Consider the following 22,184-nt stretch of genomic DNA (forward strand, 5'->3'; position numbering starts at 1 on the left):
GATATTGTTGTGTAGTTTGTTATTTTGCAATTTAGTTATGTATTTTGAACCAATTTAGATGAATTATGAAGCTAAAAAGGCAGTCCTTGGCACTAACACTGAACAGTATAAAAGCCTAAGGCATTCCTAATATGGTGAAGATTGTCTTTGAGACATTTGGGAAACAATTTAGTGCTAGACAGAAAATGAACAACTTTGAAGTACTCAACATTTCACATCAAGATTTGGAAATCTGAGGAACATGCCGATTTTCTAATTAGCCTTAAAACATTTTCTTTGTAACTGTAATTGAAAAATAAAATAATACAATAAATTAAAATACTTGTTCTTTGTTGTGTCTTTTCTAATCTAGCACATCTTTTCTTCCTAGATCTTGAAATATATGAAGTGTGTGGGAGAATAACTCCTCAGCTCACATAATTGTTTGTCCTGGCATTGGTGTCACCAAAGAAAATGTACAAAGTGAAAATATGTCTAGGCCTTTGTCAGTTGAATTCTCTGAAGTTCAAGGGGAGCTTTGCTGTGCCTGTGTTTCAACTAATGTTCAATTTGTTAACATCACAAATTTAGTTTTTCTTAAGATACTAAGTTTAACTTAGAGATCTTGATTTTCCATGTGTAAATAAAATAATTTTGCATATATTAGAAAAATATGCTTTAATGTTTCCCTAACAGTTTAAAGTCCCCTGAACAAATAACCTATTTATAAGCATATTCAATTAAATTACCTTAAAACAGTGGTTTATAAACATCTGGAAAGTTATGGAAAAAATAATGAAAAAAACCACAAGCTGTGACCCCACCCCTGGTTTCGGACACAGAAGATCCAGGATGTGGCTCAAGAACACGGACATCTCACTCGTTTCCAGGTGATGCTGATGCTGCTGGTCTGGGGACCACCCTCTGAGAACCACTGAATCCTTAAAGCAGCAAGTACAGATGTGAAGTCTCTGACTCTCTCAAACACTTCAGACATCTAACGAGGTAGGCAAAGAGGACATGCAATCAAGATCTTCCTGAGTATTTAACTCTTACACATCAAATTCACTTAAACATTCAAATTCTGTTTACAAACAATAAAATTCTTCTACACCTGCTAAGTCAAAACAGAAAGTGTAATATTAATGACACATTTCAAGTGAAAATCGCATGGCCGAAATATCAGATTCTCTAACAAGTTAGATTTACAAACACTTTAAATCACAAGATTTAGAGGGCTTAGCTCAGTGAGTACGAAATTTATAAGCAGGGAGCTGACTGGGTAGTTCAGTAGGTTAGAGCATTGTCCAACCAGATACACTAAGGTTACCAGTTTGATCCCAGTCAGGGTCAGGGCACATACAAGAAGTAGCCAATGACTGTATAAATAAGTGCAACAACAAATAGATCTCTTTATCAGTTTAAAAAATGTTTTAATTTATAAGCAGAGTTACCAGCTCTAAGGGGCTGAGGTTGCTAGAATGAATGCTTTGAACCATGAAATAGTGCTGTGTGAAAGATTCAGAAAAAAACATTAAGAAAAGGAAATGAGTTTTACTTACAAACTTTTGTGAATGAATCATATTTTAAAAGAATTGGTCCTTTTACCAAACAAACAAAACAAAACAATAATTTAAGAAAAAAGCTACCACTATTGGTTGTCCATGCCTGAGAAGCAATATTCCCTCACATGATTGTTGTATCTGGAAGAATCATCACTAACCTGCAGGTGACAGCTGTGCAATTTCAGAGTCAAATCTGGTTCTGTGAGAGAGTCAGTTTCACCTAGTGCTAGAGAGAGTATCTTTTTTAAAAATCACATTTTAAGGTAGCATTTTATATTAGATGATATTTTAGATTTGTTTTTTCTCTAGCTGTGGTATGTGATGCAGCAGCAGGACCCAAGGACAGGTGGTCTTCACCACTTGTTGATCAGTAATGGGACTCCAGGTTGGATTCACCTGAACCATACCACCATAGCTAGACGTGCAACCCCATCCCTCCAGCTGTACGTGGCCAACGGGGTGAATGAGGCATCACCAACCCCATTGCATCTAGGACTTGGTTATGCAACCGCGCATCATCACTGAACCCCCAGGCATCTTTCCATTTCAATCATCTTAAGATTTTAGCCTACTCTTTTTCTTCTTTTGTCCCCTGATTTTATTGGGTAGATTGTGTAGCCCCATCTTTTTCAGTTGCTGCTAATTTCCTTCACTAAGGATTCAACTAATTTTCCTATTGCCTCACTGAGTCTATCTTCTTTCCTCCTCTCAGGGTTCAGATCATTCATTGACATTCTGTAACATGTAGAGCCAATAATCAAAACACTCCACAGCTTAACTGAAGAACCAAACCATGAAGAACATGGTTGCACATATAGCTACAGCACAATAGTGATTAATCTTAGTGCACTTCTCAGAGAAAAATACTTAATTTGTAATACAATTTAAGAAGTATTTTTACTAAATCTATGTAAAAATACGAGATTAAAATTTGAGTCTCAACTGCCTTAGTTGGCACTCCAATGTTCACTTGGCATTTTTGTTAGGAGCTTTTCATAGCCTAGATTTACTGATGTTAACAAGATTACAAGGATTACGGCAGCATTTCCAGATACATTAAAGATGCTTGCTCTTCAGGCATACAGATATGTTGCTGAACAGTGAAGAAGGTATCTGTGGTGCTAAAGATAAAAAACAAAAACCCTTGCTGAGTTATTTATAAGCAGAGAAAAAGGAAAACAAAACAAACAAAAAACACTAATTGAAACACAAATTCGTATTTATAAAAAACAGCAGGAGCTGGTAGATAAACTTGGTAGGTAGACTGAAGCTATATTTCTTCTGAGGCAATAGCTGAATATATTTAAAAAGAAGTATAAAACATTTGCGACAACACTGCATCCAGGTTTAAACTGCTCGTGAAAGGAAACAAGGCATGCTTTAGATGATTTACAACATAATTAGTTATCACACACTACTTTTTTAGGGAACTTAGAAGAAAAACACAAAGTAATTTTTTTTGTTGATTAACATTAAAGAAATTAGATTGTTCGTGTCATCCAAGAGAAAATCCCCAGCTCAGTTCACCCGTAAAGGCAAATCGAAGTCTTTGGGGTTGGAATTTCCATGAAAGCCAACATATTTCTCTGCAAGGGCATTAACAATAGTTGCATGAAGGTGTCCTCGCTTGTGTGGCTCAGTGGATTGAGCACAGGCTGTGAACCAAAGGGTTGCCGGTTTGATTCCCAGTCAGGGCACACACCTGAGTTGTGGGCCAGGTCCCCAGTGGGGAGTGTGTGAGAGTCAACCACACAATGATATTTCTCTCCCTCTTTTTCTCCTTCCCTTCCCCTCTAAAAATAAATTAATAAAATCTTTTTAAAAAATAGGTGCATGAGTGCATGATTTGGTGCACTAATTTGGCAAAAAATAATTTGTCCCACTTTTCTACCCTGAAGTTGGTTTCCAGAAATGGAAGTGATGTTCCAAGGCAGCTATGTTCCTAAAGTTGTGGCACTGAAGGATGGGTTTCAGGAAAGCTTCTCTGGTTTAAAAGTGGAGGGAAATAAACTAACATTGTTCAGTTTTCTTTCTGCGATTAATATTGATAGTGTGAGGAAAGAGCTGAAAACGGAAGCTATTGACCTGCAGTGCAATGCAATAGTGAAAACCTAACAGGAGGCTGGTGGAGGATGAAATTTATTATAAACATCTCTGAAATAGTTAAATACTAAACTCATGTGCAGAGGTGCCTATGTTTGTGAATTCTATTTTCCATTTTAAATTAAGCCAACTTTGGCTCCCAATGAAAGCATCCCAGGCAAAAAAAAGTCTATAGTAAATGTGGGGGCCTGCAGCTGACAGCTGGAAAAAGACGAAAAAGTACAAGGGAGTATCCAGTTCCCAATGAAAGGACTAGTGACTTATGAAATCATGTAATAACTAAGATACTTCTATTTTTCACAATCATGTTTAAAATGTCTTTAACATAGTACATGTATGGTTAGTTCACTTCTGTAAGTGTACAAGGGAGGACCCCCCCCCAAAAAAAACGGAATTATCTTCTGGAGGGCGGGCCCCTTGTAGTACAGGCTTCCCCCATTATGTGAGTGTTCTAGGAATGCATCTGTGTCAGTGTATCAACAGGCATTGTTGTGAGACCCTGAATGCAGCTCCAATAAATTTTTTGGAAGATTCTTTTAACGTGTTTGCCCATTTCATGATGGATGATTTATGAGCGCATGTGCCCAGCAGTTTTTGACCAAAAACGGCATGACCCCTGTACTCTACCCTCCCTACTCACTTGATCTTGCTCCAAACAATGTTGTTTTTGTTTCCCCGCCGGAAAAAACCCCTCAAAGGGAAATGTTTTGCTGGTGTCGAAGAAGTGAAACAAAAAACGGCAGAAGCACTAAAAGGCATCCAAATCAACAAGTTCAAAAACTGTTTTGAGCCATGGAAAAAACACCTCTATAGGTGTATTGCATCAAATGGAGAGTACTTTGAAGGTGACCGAAGTTTAAATATGTAAGAATAAATACACAATTTTTTATAAAAAATTCTGGGTTTTTGAGTTCCCTCTTGTATAAACATAGGTCTGTCCTGTGTGTTTGGGGGGTTTCTTGTTCCTGATGCTTTTTCTAATCTCTGCTTTCTCCTTCTCACCACAAAACCCAGTAGATCTAAGTCACTTGTTTAGAAACAAATTTTGTCAAGCAAAGCTTTCCATATCTAGAAAGTAGATAAGGCTCAGGCTGGGGAAGAGGATGGAGGAGTAAAAAGAGACTAGAACGAGGGAGGAGAGGGAAGAGAGGAGAGCCTGAGTCTTGAAGAGGGAGGCGGGGAGGGCCCATTGCAGGCGCCAGGGAACCACATGAAGGATTCTGGGCCCAGCTGGGGTAGAGTGAGGTCCATCAGCAGCCAGCCCTTCAGGCCAATCACCCTCCAATGGTTCCTGTAATGGACTGAATGTTTGGTCCCCCCTAAATTCATATGTTGAAATCTTAACTCCCAATGCGATGCTATTAGAAAGTGGGGACTCAGAGGTGGTTGCATCATGAGGGTGGAGTTCTCATAGATGGGATTAGTGCTTTTATAAAAGAGACCCCAAAGAGCTGTCTTGCATCTTTCTGCGGTGTGAGAACACAAGATTTCTGTAGTCTGCAACCCAGAAGAGGGCCTGCACAGAACTCAACCGTGATGGCACTCCAACCTCAGACTTCCAGCTTCCAGACTGGTGGGAAACAAGTTTCTGTTGTTTATAAGCCACCCACCCTCGCTGTGGTTGGAGTGGCCTAGAGAAACTATAACAATAGCTGAGGGCAAAACAAGCCACCAGACCCAGACTGTGGTTGGGCAGGGTGGGGTGGGGATGGTTGCTTGAAGGAACAAATCTCACCCCTTAGTGAAGACTGCACAGACTAATTTGGAATTTCCCTAGTAGCCGGGCAGAAATAGACACATTATTCTTACTTCAGCACATGACTATGGTAGGGGGCATGTTTCCAACAGAGTTCACCAAAAATAAGGAAAATATGTATCTAATTTTGGCAGTCAATGATTTTTCTTACATGGCAGCCCCTCTTCCCTCTCTCTCTCTCTCTGCTCCCAGTCCCAGGCCACCCCCACGGTCCTCTTCTGCCCCCAGGACGTGCGCGTACACACGTTACCTTTCCTACCCTATCTTTCCTGTGCTTTTTCTGTGTTTAGATACACAAATACTTACACTGTGTTATGGTGGCCTACAGTATCCCATACAGGAATGTGCTGTACAGGCTGCGGCCTGGGAGCACGGGGCTGTGTCGTACCACCTGTGTTTGTGTAAGTGCACTCCATGATGTTCGCACAATGACCAAACTGCCTAATGACTGATTTCTCAGAATGTATCCCTGTTGTTAATTGACAGGTGACTGTATGGGATTCGTACTATCTGTGGTTTCAGGTATCCATTGGGGTATTGGAACGTGTCATCCCCCAAGTACAAAGGGCAGCTGCGGTGCTTGCTTGTGGGAAGACACCGTTTTTATACTTTGTATATATAGCCATTCCCTCCCCCTCACCACACACATACCTTTCCCATGCCTAGTTGCATTATAAATACTTGTTGATGATGAAAAGGCCGTCCCATTCAGAACTACAGTGTTTGTGTAGTTTGGAATGTGAAAACAATTCTCTTTGAGAAGGGGAACCAACATATAACCACCAGACAAAAGCAGTAATAAAAAGGAAATAGATTTAAACACTCTTCTGTAATCATCCGATCCTCCGAAGCACAAGAAAAGGGTAGGACCTCTCCTTGCCCAAGGTCATTTTGAGAATTGGGAGTAGATCTGTCTGATGTCTTCCCTTCTCTGACTGCCAGATAATTCTGCTCAAAAATTCATTGCAGAGATCAGCTCTGGCTGGTGTGGCTCAGTGGATTGAGTGCTGGCCTGCGAATCAAAGGGTTGCTGGTTCGATTCCCAGTCTAGGGCACATGCCTGGGTTGTGACCAGGTCCGGTCCCTCATGAGGGGGATCAGGAGAGGCAACCACACATTGATGTTTCTCTCCCTCTCTTCCTCCCTCCCTTCCCCTCTGTCTGAAAAAAAAAACTTAAAAAAAAGTCATTGCAGAGATCAGATGTGATGCCAGCGATGCTTAACTCAGCTACGATGTATTGGGACCAGATGAGTGAAGGACCTGTGCTCAGCCAGAGTATATGATTTGAAAGGGAGAGCCTCATAGGTTCATTGGAAGAGCGTCACATGTAAAAGTAACTCAACATGGAGATACACTCTCAAGGGGTTTTACTGAAGGGTCACATATAAAGGACCAGTGACCCTTTGAAAATTTATTCTACCTCACTAGTAATCAAAGACAAGCAAATTTACATATTAAATGCCATTATTCTCTGATTAATGCAAGGTTTTTGTTATGATGAATAACCATATTGAGATGTGTTCTAGAACTGTGTCTTTCAAACTCTTTTGATAGGTCTTTGACAAGCAATAAACATTTTCATCACACCTGTGCCCAGCCATACAGGCAGAGAGGGCAAGCTGGCCCCCACCAGTACAGTTATGCTACTCATTTCTCGTGCGTGTCTATTTCCATGTCATGCCAGTCCTTAAATTTTTTGGATGTTATATACATTGTTTTATACACATGCACACACACCCCTGAAACAAAAGTCTCATGAAACAATATTCAGTCTTAGAAATGTGATGCACGTTTATCTTTTCTATTTTTATTCCGTTCTGTTCTGTTCCATTCCATTCTGTTCCATTCTTAAAATTCTGGTTGTCAGCCTCTAGTTGATTTCATCATCCTAAATTTTTTTAAGAATGCTTTATTTTTCCATTACAATTGACATACAATATTACAGTTTCAGGTGTATAACATAGTGATTAGACATTTATATAACTTAGCGGTCGCCCTGATAAATCTAGTGCCCATCTGACACCATCCATAGGTATTACAATATCATTGACTAGATTCCCTGTGCAGCGCCTCACATCCCCATGACTATTCTGTAACTGCCGATCTGTACTTCTCAATCCCTTCCATTTTTCACTCAGTCCCTCAACCCCCCGGCCATCTGACAACCATCAAAACGTTCTCTGTATCTATGAGTTTTTCAGTTTTGTTTGTTCATTTATTTTGCTTTTTAGATTCTACATGTAAGTGAAATCAAATGGCATCTCTCTTTCTCTGTCTGACTTACTTTGCTCAGCACAATACCCGCTGGGTCCATTCACGCTGTTGCCAACAGCAAGGTTTCATTCTTTTTCGTGGCTGAGTCACACTACACTGCATATGTGCACTGCTTCTTCTTCAGCCATTCATTTACTGATGGACACTCAGGTTGCGTCCATATCTTTGCTATTGTAAATTATGCTGTAATTAACATATGGCTGTATATATCTTGTTGAATTACGTCTTTGGGCTTCTTTGAATAAATACTCAGAAATGGAATTGCTGGATCCTTCTTTGTCTTTTATTATATTCTTTGTTTTAAACTCTATTTTGTCTGATATAAGTATTACTTCCCCAGCTTTTTCTTTTTTCTTTTTTGGTTTTCATTTTCATGAAATATCTCTTTCCATCCCTTTACTTTTAGTCTGTGTGTGTTATTTAATCTGAAGTGAGTTTCTTATAGAAAGAATGTGTAAGGATCTTATTTCTTATCCATTCAGCTACTATATGTCTTTTGATTGGAGTATTTAATCCATTTACATATAAGCAATTATTAATAGTATATAGTTATTGATGTTTCATTATTTATATTTTTTATCTTGTTTTTCTTCTTATTCTTAAAGAAGTCCAAAATGCAGACAACTGTAATTGGACAACAATAAAATAATTAATTTTTAAAAGAAGTCCATTTAGCATTTATTATAATACTGGTTTGGTGGTAATAAACTCCTTCAGCACTTTCTGGCCTGGGAAGCTCTTTATTATCATCCTAAATTAATGTGTACATAATTTCAAATTGTAGAAGAAAACACCATGCTTGTAACACCAAATATTTCCACAAGAGGGCATCACAATTCTAGCCAGATACATTGTATACCTGAGGCTCTCCCCAGGGAAGACGGGGAGGGCAGGAATGTTGTCTGTTGCAGAACCCAAGCAAAGCAGATCAGGAGTGGGTTTCTGTAAGCTGAAGTTATGGGAAAGAAGAAACTGAAAAAGCAAAAGATATAAGAAGCTGAAAAAGGATACATAAGGCAGGAAACCTGTCAGTGGAAAGAAGGGAGAGCAGCAAATTAAGCAGAAACACTGTCACATCGCGATGGTGGAACCCCAGAGGGAAGATATCAGACCCCTGCACCCCACATCCCTGGAGCTCCCAGCTCTGTGAGGCCTGGTCACACCAGATTCGCTTTCTGGGAGTTTCAGGGATCCACACGTTCCTCAGTGTAGAGGATCCTTACAGAAAACCCTCCTTTTGCTGATGAAGCAGCAGTTGAGTCTCTTCCATTTATTCCTACAAAAAACTCTAACTGAAAAAAAACCCAAACAAACAAAGATGTTCCCAGTACATTAACTTTAAAAAGGATATCACTTAATATCATTCCTTTAGAATGTAATATTTAAAAATGTGTATAGCAGTGTTTTAAAATGTGTAATAAAATGTAAAGTTTGGAAGTATATACATTGTTACAGAACAGAAAAAATTCATTCACATCACATTAGCAGAGCTGAAGGAACTATAGATGTGGAGAATTGAAGTGGAAAAATATTGGCTAGTTTATTATGAATGCAACACCCAAAAGAACAGGAAGCTAATGCTCAAAAGCCTCCACTCCCTGATGGCCTGTAGGTTACAGATTATAAGGGCAAAATCACAAGACACTGAGGGATAGGTATTTGGAGTTGTGCTGGGAGCTGATTGGTCAGATATGAGGTAAGGAAAATGAGTCATTTCTTCAGTCTTGTCAGCTCGGAGGTGGGTTCAGGTGTCCCTCTGTCTTGGTTTCATGGGAAAGTGGCTGGGGAGTCGTTCCACTGTGGGGTTCAGGAGCGGAAACATAACTGAGGTCAAGATGTTATTTTTAGCCTGCCAGAGGCCCCAGCCCTGCGGCCATTAATCAGATCCAGGCCGCTGTCTTCTGCTGCCTCAGGAGTTTGTGATTATCCTCCGGGAAAGGCTAGGTCTTTAGGGAGGATGGGGGGAGGTGTGTGGGGGAGGGAGGGAGTGAGAGAGAGAGAGAGAGAGAGAGAGAGAGTGAGAGAAGTGGGGAGAGAGAGAGGGAGAGAGAGAAGGAGGGAGGTGATTTCTAGAGAGCTAGGATTTAAGGCTAAATTTAATCAAAGTCATAAGGGTCCTTGGTTTTAGTGTCAAGATATTAACAGTAGTTATAGCTGAATGATGATATGATGAGCATATTTTTTTTTGTTTTGCACCAGTATTATTTTCCTAAAACAAGCATACATCTTTTTAATGTTTTAAGTGCAATTCTTATTAAAAGAAGGAGAGAATTTTTAAAATCAAGATCTTTTAAAGAGAGCACAGCCCAAGGTTTCAGAATGTCTCCAGAAGGATCATGTGATTAGGGGTGGGGCCCTGGGGGGGGCTTGCAAGGTGCAGATGTCCTGGGAACTCCCCCCAAAGGAGCACCCGAGAGAGCCCCAGCAGCCAGTGCCTCTGAGGAATACTGGGGAAGTGGAGCAAGGTGGACTGCTGAAGCACAGGGCATCGCAAGATTATAAAGGACACAAAAAACTGAGTATCCTTGGTGGAGATTGTTTTATATTTTTAGACTTCTAATAATTATGCACTATTTGCTAAATATTTTTAAAGAGGTAATTTATATACATTACAAAGCATGGTAATGACACACTATTTGATAAATATTATTTCAAAAGATGTAATTTGTATATGTTACAAAGCCTAGTAATGGAACACAAATATATCCATTACTCGAATTAAAAAATAGAACATGACTAATACCTTTGAGATCCTCACATACCTCCCTCTGAACCATCAAGCTCCCTGCCTTCCAAAAGTAACCGTTCTTCTGAATTCTGTGTTTAACGTTTCCTTTATGGTTTTATTGCAAATGTATACATCCTTAATAATAATAATACCTAACATTCTTTCTATGCTTGCTCCTGGTAAGACACTATTCTAAATTATTTACATACTTGACCTCTAATCCTCACAATAACCATAAAAGGTAAATATTGTTATTATCAGCACCATTCAGCAGACGAGGAGACTGAGGCACAGAGAGTTTAAGGGACTTGCTGAAAGTCACATAGTAAGTGGCAGACCCTGGTTTCAAACCCTGGCAGTCTGTTCTAGCTTCTCTACCCTAACTACCCACTGTACCTGCTCTTAACAATATATTGCTGTTCTACTTATTTTTTAATCACATACAAATAGAATCCTACTGTCTTCATTTTGTGTGCCCAGAAGCACACTCCGAGATATGCATTCTAATAAAAGTGGTTTATCTGGAAGGTGAGCCACTGTATTAGGGTTCTCCAGAGAAATAGAACTAATAGTATATATATATACATATATATATATACTATTAAGACATATATATATACTATTAGTATATATAGTATACTAATATACTATAGTATAGTATACTATTAGTATAGTATAGTATACTATTAGTATATATACTATTAGTATATATATATATATATATATATATAGAGAGAGAGAGAGAGAGAGAGAGAGAGAGATTTATATTTACTATAGGAATTGACTCTTTGACTCTCACAGTTGCCGAGGCATAGGAGCCTACCACCTGCCACTTGCGAGCTGGAGAATCAGAAAGGCTGGTGGTGTGATTCAGCCCAAAGTTCTGAGAACTAGGAGTGCCAGTGTCTAAGACAGGAGAAGACAGGTGTCTCCGCTCAAGCCCAGAGAACCCACTGCCCCTTCTCAGCCTTTTTGTTCTATTCAGCTCCTCAGCCGGTGGGATGATGCCCACCTGCTTTGGTGAGGGTGCTCTGCTTTACTCAGTCTGCCCACTCAAGTGCTAATCTCCTCCCCACAGGCCTCCTAGACACACCCAGCTATGTTTTACCAGTGATTTGGGCATCCTTTAGCCAGTTAAATTGACACGTAAAATTAACGGTCATAGACACAAAACCCAGTAAGGGAGTGTCCGCCATTGGTTGAGGGCTGGCTTTTAGAGGGCATTAAATCCCTGGCATTCTGGCCTGCCACGTGTGCAGGCTGAGCAGGCTTGGCAAACAGAGAAACCCTCTGGCAAAGGGTGGAAATCCTGACCGCCAGGGGTTGGTCTGGCCTGTGCCCTAATGGGGATGTGAGTGGGCACTTCCAATATCTGTGGCATACTCCATGAGCCTTCTGCACCTGCTTCTCTTGGTTACTGTTCACAATTATGGTTGTGAGATTTGCCCATATTGTTACAGAACACACAAGGGGGGCCTGGGACAATATACTATTATTGAAAGAAGGCCCCGGGTCCATTATATCCACCGCCAGAGGAAAGATGTCTCTCAATGCCAGAGATTCGTGAAAAGGAAAGGAAATGTTTATTTAATGCTATTCAAACTTAAAGTAGTGACCTAATGTCTTTATCAAAAATTCCAAAGTCCCTTAAAACACCCACAAACAGACACAGTCCTTCCTTCCTTCCCCCTTTGCCCAGTCCAGAGTACTGTATCCTGGGTGGGGGGATGGAGACATCTTAAAATCTCCTGGACACCTTAAGTTCTGGACCCCATTTCAAATGTCCATTTGGAGTCCCCCCTCTTGGCTGCACCCTGTAACAATATCAGCATGTTAATACATAAAACTGCAGTTGACTCATTTTCACTGCTATATTCCATTGTCTGAATATGTTCCATTTATCCATTTTTTTGTTAAAGGACATTTCAGCTGTTTCCATTTTTTGTTATCACAAAGAATGTTACCTTGAACAGTAACATTAACAATGAATGATCTTGCACGAGTCTCTTGTTGCATTTGTTCAAGAGTTACAGCCCTGGCTGGTGTGGCTTGGTTGGTTGGAGTGTTAGTAGAGCAAAAGGTCAAAGGTTTGATCCCTAGTCAGGGAATGTGCCTAGACTGCAGGTTTTCAAAGCACATGCCAGAGGCAACCAATCGATTGATGTTTCTCTCTCACATCAGTGTTTCTCTCCCTCTCTCTCTCTGTTCCCTTGTCTAAAATCAATAAGCATCTCCTCAGGTGAGGATTTTTTAAAAACAGAAGTACAAATTGGTAGTTAGAAAATAGTCATGGGGATGTGAAGTACAGCACAGGGAATATAGTCAATAACATTGTAATAATTGTACACGGTACCAAGTGGGTGCTCAGAGTTATTGAGAACACCTTGTAAAGTATATGATTGTTTAACCACTATGCTATACACCTGAAACTAATACAAAGTAATATTAAATGTAAACTAATTGAAAAGTAAAATTTTAAAATAATAATAATAATAATAATAATAATAATAATAATAAATAAAAGCCATACGGATTCGAGTTCAGTATTGGTTTCTGCCTTTGTAATTTAAATTGTCGAAGAAGGATTAGATCACAACATGTGGACTTGTGGCCAGAAGCAAATGAAATTGTCTTTCTTGCCTAACTTGTGTGATGGTTAATTTTATGTGTCAATTTGACAGGTTCACAGGGTGCCTGGATATTTGGCTAAGTGTTATTTGTGGGTGTGCCTGTGAGGTTATTTCTGGATGAAATTGGTATTTGAGTGAGTGGACTCAGTGAAGCTGTTTGCCCCTCTCCAGTGTGGGTGGGCATTTTCCAATCTGTTGAGGCCCCGAATAAAGCAAAAAAGTGGGGAAGGAAGAATTCAGCCCTTTCTGCCTGATTACCAGAGCTGGGACATCAGTCTTCTGTCCTTTGCACTCCTGGGGCTCAAGCCTTAGATCTGGACTGGAACCTGTATCATCAGCTCCCTGGTTGTCGGAACTTCAGACTTAGACTGAATTACACCACAGGCTTTACTGGGTCTCCAACTTGCAGGTGCTAGATCATGGGTCTTGCCAACCTCCATAATTGCATGATCCCATTCTTTTTTAAAAAATTTATTTGTTGATTTTAGAGAAAGAGAGGAAGGGAGGGAGAGGGAGAGAGAGAGGGAGAGAGAGATTGAGAGATTTGTTGTTCCACTTATTGATGCATTCATTGGTTGATTCTTGTATGAGTCCTTACCAGGGATCGAACCTACAACCTTGGCATATCAGGATGATGCTCTAGAGAACGCTGACTAATACGGGTCAGTTACAAAAGAAGACTTTCAAAAGTATTGTATGAGTGAATGTAGCAGCTTGAGCTAGGGTAGCATCTAAGAGTGACAGTGTAGGATGACTCTAAAATTCTGTGTGTCTATTAAAATCCAGAGTTCTTATTTTAGAGCTGGATTTCAAACTACACAGGCAATAGGTTTCCTTCTCTGTACCCTTACTCCACGATTCTCTTAGAACCCTTTTCACTTTGGGACAAGTGGGTCTTCTAGGGGACTTATCACAGGAGAAAGCTTTGTCAACATTGATTCTGGTACATCTCCAGTGAAGGAGGAAGAGGTTCCGGTAGCAGTTTCCTAGAACTGCTGTAACAAATTACCACCCACTGGGTGGCTTAAAACAACAGAAGTTTATTCTGTCACAGTTCTGGAGGTCAGAAATCCAAACTCAAGGTGTCAGCAGCGTTGTTTTGCTTTGGTGGCTGTGAGGGAGAATCTGTCTCACACCTCTCTCCTAGCTTCTGGTAGCTGCCAGCCATCCTGGGTGTCCCTTGGCTGTGTAACTCCGATCACTAACTTGTTGGGAACCGCCCTGCCTCGTTTCAGAAGCTGTAACCCCCTGCCAAGGCTAAGGCTGAGGAAATGACCTTGGACCATAAGCCACCAAGGAGACAAAAGCTTATCTCCCTGGCAGGAGTGCTGCTTCTGCTACTTCATCCATAACTGGCCCCCAGTGATTGATCAGTTAGCCAATGACAGGTAAGATTCCCCAAGGGGAGAATGACTTAAGACAGGCACGATCACGTGGGAGGCCCCAAAGGAAGGACTTTGGGGGCTACAGCAAAAGGGAGTGATGGACCCTCGCCCCTCGGCTTTGACAAAACCTGAGTTCTCTTTGTCTGTGAGAAAATCTCCTAATCTCTTGGCTGCCTTACTTCCCTTGCTCCACCTAAGGCTGAAACAATGACAGAGGGTGGTGCAGCCCTGTGCTAGAAAGGGCGGGTTCCCCAGGTGATCAGGCCTAAGAAAGAATATGTAAAATCTTGTGAAACCTGCTTTGTTTAGAATGCTCTTAGTTGAATGATAAGGGTCCAGGGCAGAAGTAAGTTTGTTCCTTAAAGTTTTTTACAGCTCTTTGACCCTGACTCAAAATAGGCCCTCAGACTTCCTCGTTATCTATTGTTTGATCCTTTCTTCCTGGCAATGAGTAATTAGCTTTACCTGAATTCTTATACAAACGAAACCAATAAAAGCCTGCTATGGTGGGAGAACGGGGTGCTCTCCCTTAGGGGCACTCTCCCCTAGGGAGGGTAGTCATGACGCTCCCCACTAGAGAGAGTGGCCGTTCCGTCCCTATTTCCCCACAGGACCTGGTTGTCTCTGTGTATGTTTTTCTCGTGTTTTGACAAGCTATCCACAGCGTTCCGTGGTCACTGCCAGTTGGTGGTCACGACACTGTCTTCACACGGCCCTTGGTCTGTGCTTGTACAAGGTCTTCTCTTAAAAGTGAAGGAAGTAGGGTCCATGTGAATCCAGGATGGTTTCATCTTGAGAATTTTACCTGAATTATACCTACAAAGACCCGTTTTCCAAATAAGACCACGATCACGGGTTTTGGGTAGACATATCTTTGGGAAGTCCACAAGTCAACCCACTGCAGGAGGAAGCCTAAGGCATTGTGACAGGAGAAGCTGATTACATTAGATCATCAGAGGTTCTGCATCTCTCTCACGTGTAGCAGATGGGGTGAAAAACACGTGCTGCGTGTTACAGATGAGCTTTCTTCCTCTGTGTATTCCAAGAGTTAACCCCTTTTCCCCAAGTAGCGGCTTCTCTCACTGGAGAGTAGCAGTTGCCTTCTCTCACTGAACAGTCTGGCAAGGAACTCGGCCAAGGGGAATTGGTGCTAATATTTTCTGAGGAGAATATCAGTGATTCCCTGAGGAGGAAGAATATGGGTGCTGTTGGATGGACAGAGTGTAAAATAACTTATCTTAATTGTTATTTATTTATTTTCCTGATAGTAATGGCTTTTCTAAAAAACAACTTCCCCAAGACCCATTCTGTCAGGTTATGTTTGTTTATTTAAAAAGTCACAAGTAAGAATGACAAATGTTAACTTTCTCATTCCTCGTGTGTGTGTGTGTGTGTGTGTGTGTGTTTACTTTTCTGTATTTTCACAACTGAAAGGGTAACTTGATAAATTTTCACAATTAATGACAGACATCATAGATATATTGTTAAGCAATAGTATTTGCTTCTTCAGATGTTTGTTTTTCACTGTGAGCCTGGATTTCCTGTCTAGTCTCCCTGAGAAACAATTAAAGCGACATTCTAAGAACAGAAGTGTGATTACCCCATTGTTATTTCTATTTAGAGAGCATCTTAAGTAGTATGGAAGGAGCAACCAGAGCTTGGCTCACAGGTTTGGGCTTGAGTGTGCATGGTCCTGGGCTTACAGAACTGAAAATACCTTATCACAGAGAAAACACATTCGTGAAAAAGATCTTACCCTCTCCCCAAAGCCAAAATATCCAATGTTTCTATATCAAAAGCTAATATAACTACACTGTTTCTGTGAACTACATTTGCATTTATATTTTTCTTTTTCCCCTTTAACTTTAGGCCTCCCTCTCTTATGGCTGAAGAGTCACATTATTTTAGGGCCAGGGATCTTTAAAAAGCTATCTACCTATTCTGTCATTCTCATTCCACAATGTGACAATGGAAACTCTTAGTGCTGAATGAGTACCTGAATGTGACACAGTAAGTGACAGGCCAAGGCTTAGTACATACCCCTCCTCAAGCTAAATGCCTGGATTTTAAACAATTTACTCAAAACCGTTCTCAGGAATATTCTACATCTTGAATGAAATGGTAACAACAACAACAACAACAACAACAACAACAAATAACAGATGTCATTTCCATCACTTTTTCCTAAGCTTGCTTAAGAAATGTATTGTGGTTTAAAACCTAAAAAATTTTCTACCTTATCCTTGAATCTTTATTTTCATATTTAGAATTCAAGAAATTAATTAGATAATAAGAATATGAACACACAAGGTTTAAAACCCATAAGTTGCCCCAGCTGGTGTGGCTCAGTTGGTTGGAGTGTTGTCCCATAAACAGAAAGGGTGCAGGTTCCATTCCTGGTTGGGGCACATGCCTGAGTTGCAGGTTCGTCCCGGGCTGGGGCGTGTACGAGGGGCAGCTGATTGATATTTCCCTTTCACATTGATGTTTCCCTCCATCTCTCTAAAAATTAGTAAGTATGTCCTCAGGTGAGGATTAAAAACGAAAACAAAATCAGAGTTTATTTTGGGAACTTCAGTAAATTGTTTACCTGCTCAAAAATCTCTTTGCTTCTATTTGAGAGGATTAGCTTAAATTGGTATATATGTTTATCTGTGCAAATTTTGAACTTTCAAATTGAAAACAGCGTTTCAGCTGTGTGCAACAGACCACTGGTTCAGATTTTATTCATTTTAGTATCAATACTAAGTCTATTATTAAAACACCTAAAAATTACTGTTTATCAGTTGTGCCTCATTCTAATGCTTAACACTTCAGAATATAAAAATCAATTTCACCCGCCATATCTCATTTAATTCTCACAACAACTCCGAGGAGGAATTTTTTTCCCTATTTTTTTTTTTTTTGTGCATATAAAATTGAGCCTCTGAGATTTGCTCAAGGTCACAGTTCTGTATTACATGTCAGCCTTATTTAAAATAAAGTATGCAGTTTAGTTAATAGTGTAACAATGTTCATTCCTAAGGTTTGATAAATGTCCCATAGCTGTGTAGATGTTAACATTAGGAACATCTGGGTGAAGGGTATATATATTGACACTCTGTACTATCTCTACAACTTTTCTATAAATCTGAAAGTATTTCAAAATAAAAAAGATTTAAAAAGAGATCCTCTATTCGTTCTCACAGTTTATATGCATTTTAGAACTGGCAGGATAGAATATAGTCTTTCCTTTTACAGCTGAGGATACTGGTGCCACGCTGACTTTCCTAAGCTCAGACCAGACCAGAGAGCCTCAATTACTTAGCTGTTTCTTTTGTAACACCTGCTCCAATTTGCAGGGAGTGTGCAGAAATCTCATCTTTCTATTAAAAAAAATTGCCAGGAAGCCCACAGATCATATCTACTCTTGGGAGAACATTCAGACTGTATCCAATCTGTTTCAATGCCTAAATTTCTTGTATTTGTGAACCCAATTTTCCCATCTGGCCCATCTTGTAGGAAAATACCTTCTTCTTCCTTCTTCTTCCTTTTCCTCCTCTTCCCCGCTCCTCCCCTCTCCCCCCTCCTCTCCTCTCTCCCCTCCCCCCCCCACCTCCTTCTTTTTCTATCTTTACCCAAGGACATTTTTTTTCATTGCTTTTAGAGAGAGATAGGAAGTGCAGGAGGAAGGGATAGACACAAACATCGATGGGAGAGAGAAACACAAGTTTGTTGCCTCCTGTATGCACCTGGACCTGGAATTGAGCCTGCAACCCAGGTATGTGCCCTTCAGTTACAGGACAATGCTCCAACCAACTGACCAAACTGGCCCGGCTCCCTTCTTGTTCTTCGGTTGCTTTTCTTTGGTACTGCCCCCTTCATTCCATCTTGCCTTGCTTCCCTCTGCCCCCGACTTTTTTCTTGAGTCTGCTGCGTGAGGCTGTGAGGGTCATGCTCAAAACAGAATTGTGAGATGTGTGCTTCTCCCACCCCCATCCTTTGAGAGACATCACACTTCCTTAAGACTCGGGCACAGATTACCTGGTATGCTCACTTCTCATCCTCGTGTGCTGGCACCAGGGAGAAGCACATTTCTTCAAAATTCTGCTCCGTGACCCTTCCTAAATCCAGCTACTTGATGTAATTCTGTATACCAGTGAAGGCTGCATGTGGATAATTACTTCATTCCTACTGTAACCTACCTCAGTGATGGGTATTGGATTGATTTTTCCCTCGTTCCCACTCCCTGGGCTGCCTTTGAATGCCGGCTCTCTCCCCACCCACTCCTGCCCTCTAGTTTCAGTCCCTTGGCTATTGAAGTATCACATGATGCCACTGTTGCTACTGAGCATATAGTAAGGGGAAAAAAAGGAAAAGAAAGAGGCACAAATGCATTATTATTGTCAGTTTTCCTAACTCTTTGCAAAGGCCTGGAACTTTGAGACCATTCAGGAAAAGAAAGATTGATATTAAAAATCCTATTCTTAGATTTTACATGTTCCCTTCCAGTTTGGGCTTTATATTTAGTTTTTTCCTTTTAATATTAAGTCATGTTTTATTTTTCCATTTCGCTACAGTCTTCATTTTAGTAGATTCACAATGTGCAGGATTTACAGTGTTAACTATGTGTCAGGCGTTTAACATATATTATTTTATTTAATTCCCATGAAACACTATAGGCCAAGTATTGTTTTGCTCATTTCACAAGTGAAAACTGGGGCTCAGGGGGGCAAAGTAAGTTGCTCAAAACCATGCATCCTAGTGAGGGGTAAACCAGGATTCAAACCAGGTTCTGCCCATTCCAAAGTCTTTGGTATTCACTCATCAGAGTATGGACTGAGGATCCACAAACCCTGGGCCCAGATTTATAGCTTAGTACCCTCCCCTGAACCAGGGTTCTCTGCTTGGCTGAGCACCAGAATCGTGTGAGGAGCTTTAAAAAAAATACTGCTGCCTGAGTCTCATCTCAGAGATTTTGATATAATTGTTCTGGGTTGTGGCCCCAGGCATTAGGGTATTAAAAAATCTCCCCAAGTATTTTAATATCCAGCCAGAACTGAGAGTACTGTTCTCTATGATGGCTTTACTACAGAGATGACAAAAGAGGAGAAAAACAGTTAAATCCTACTGAAAATGAATGAGTTATTTAACTTCTAAGCGGCTTCTTCATAAGTTACATGCCTCATGCCAGCTTGTAGACGTCTATTCACATAGGTTTGGGAGTCATTAGCAGAGAGCAGCGATTTTCAACCACTGTGCCACAGAATATTTAAAACATGCAATACCCAGTTATTTAATCAGGGGCACTGACCTCTTTTCCCTTCGATTGTCATATTAAAAAATGACAACAGCCAGCCAACAGTAGCCATCTGGTGTGAATGAATCAAAACTATACCTATCTTTTTGGTCAGATCAGCAAAAATAACATATTTTTTGGTGTGCACAGAATTTCTGTGTGCCATGAGATGTAGGAGGTTGAAAATCACAGACAGAGAGGTATAGATGGAAGTCACGGAGGCAGAGGAGCTGGCTCTGGCCGAGCATGCAGTGAGGAGGGAAAAAGGCTAAGGACAGAGCCCAGGGAGGTAACAGTGAAGACATGTGCAGAGGGAGAGCAGCGGAGCTCCAGCAAAGCTTTTCCCAGGATTTTAAAATACTGAGTACTACCGAGAGGCCATGCAGGAGAAAGTCTGAATAAACGTTCAATGGATTCAGCTATAAATCCTCACCGACCCTCATGGGAGAACATGGTAGAGCTGTGTGGTGTTGGGTAAACCAGATTTCAGTGATTGAAAACACGTCTGATAGGAAAGAAAGTGGATAGAATCTATATGGACCTTTTCATAGAAATTTTGGCTGTAAAAATATATCAATGTCTTTTTGGCTGTAAACATGGGAATACCCAAATAAAAGTGACTTATATAATAACGACTCTCCCATTCAAAACACAGACACACACACACACACACCATACACACACACACACACACACACACACACACAAGGAGCAGCCCAGGTGGGTGGTTCACAGGTTTAGACTCTAGTTGGCTTCTCTGGGGATACCACCGGCCACCCCTTCATGGTCATAAGACAGTAAAAGCATCTCCAAATATCCTGTCCTCCTGTCCTCACACGAACAAGGTCAAGAGGGATAGCTCTCCTCATGTGCTTCTCTCCTTTTTATTAGGGAGCAAACCTCCCTGAAAGCTCCCAGCAGACATGCCCTAATGACGCCTTGGCTTTAACACTCACAGCTCTCTCCACCAGCTACAAGAGAGTTTCAGCAAGTGAACATCTGGCATTATTTCCCTTTATATTGGGAGGTAGGCTCTGCTTTCAAGGAAGAAGGGGAGGAGAAAGATGGCTATTTAGACAACCAAGAGTTCCACAGAGGGCATGGAGAAGGAGAGTGTGGTAGCCAGAGGAAGACATGAGCTTAATCAAAGTTTTTTACTTTTTAAAAAAACATGGTTGAAACTGAGCATGTTTAAATGCTTTTTATAGAAAAAGTATCATCATAATAATGAGACCCCTGTGATTATGCGATGCAATGGGATATAAGATGTGAGAGATGGACTGGCATTTTTCCCATTCCAATTGAAGGGAAGGAGAGATGGAAGAGGGTGGTACAGATGAATGTGTAGGTTTGCTTGGGTTGGGGGGGCGGGTGGGCAGTGGCGAGTGGTGAGGGAATTCCCATCTGATGGCTTTGGTTTCTTCCCTGTGAAGTAGGTGACTGAGTCACCTGCTGAGGGTAAGGGAGTGTTGCCCAGGCAACACAGGATTTCCAACTGGTTTTAAGGGCACAGTTAAGGTTGGCTGCCCAGAATTTAAAATTACTCTAATCAGGAGCCTTAATGATTTTTTCCCTCCATCTGCCCTAGACACCTGGTCACAGATGTTGAGAAGGCAGGCAGATTAATATCTCAGGGGACTTTCTGCACAGGTGTGATAAAATAAATAAAACAAGGAAACAGGATATGGAGATATATATACATACTCTTTTTTTAAGCAACTGCAGCCTTGCCTGATGTGGTTCAGTGATCGGAGTGTCGTCCCGTGACTGAAAAGTTGTGGGTTCCATTCCTGGTCAGGCCACATACCTAGGTTGCAGGTTTGATCCCCAGTCTGAGTGCTTGTGGGAGGCAACCAATTGATTCTTCTCTCTCACATTGATGTATCTCTCTCTTCCTTCTTCTTTCTCTTAAATCAGTGAGAAAATGTCATTAGGAGATGATTTAAAAAAAAAAGCAATTGCTGTGATGGGACACAGAATCTAAGTTGGAAGAAAGTGAAAACAGGAGAGTAGATCCATAGAGAGAAAGTCGAGCTACCAAAGGATCAGAGACACTGAAGTTGCCAAAGGACTGATGAGAGTGAGAGTGGAAGGGGAGAGTGAGAGTGTGTGTGTGTGGGAGAGAGAGAGAGAGAGAGAGAGAGAATGAAGATGGGAAGGACTGGAGGACAAAGCAAACCAAATGGTCTCCCTGGATTTATTTGCAACATGGTACAATTCTTGACGATGACAAAGTCCAGAATGTTGCATTGTAATGTGTGGCTGAAGCACAATAAGGGGAAAAAAGAGGAACTATACTATTTAGGAGAGTCATCTGTATGGACTGTGGCCCAATTTTTAAAAACTGAGATGTATAAAAGAAGTGCTTTTCAAACTTCAAGGTGCTCACAAATCTCCTGGGGATCTTACTAAAATTCAAGTTATGACTCAGCAGATCTGGGGTGAGGACTGAAGCTCTGCATTTCTAACAAGTTACCAGGTGATG

At 40.9% G+C, this 22,184-nt stretch overlaps 1 protein-coding gene across 1 annotated transcript in view; it reads left to right on the forward strand.

The window, feature by feature from the left end:
- Nucleotides 1–22,184, forward strand: part of TMEM243 (transmembrane protein 243) — a 75,086-nt gene that overhangs the window by 28,845 nt on the left and 24,057 nt on the right. The window contains exon 2 of the mRNA XM_045827096.1: nt 18,068–18,181. The gene's annotated coding sequence lies outside the window, so the exon portion shown is untranslated. The remainder of the gene's footprint in view (nt 1–18,067; nt 18,182–22,184) is intronic.

This window comes from Phyllostomus hastatus, unplaced genomic scaffold (assembly GCF_019186645.2).
Source record: "Phyllostomus hastatus isolate PE091 unplaced genomic scaffold, TTU_PhHast_1.1 phas_scaffold_78, whole genome shotgun sequence".
Classification (NCBI taxonomy): Eukaryota; Metazoa; Chordata; class Mammalia; order Chiroptera; family Phyllostomidae; genus Phyllostomus; species Phyllostomus hastatus.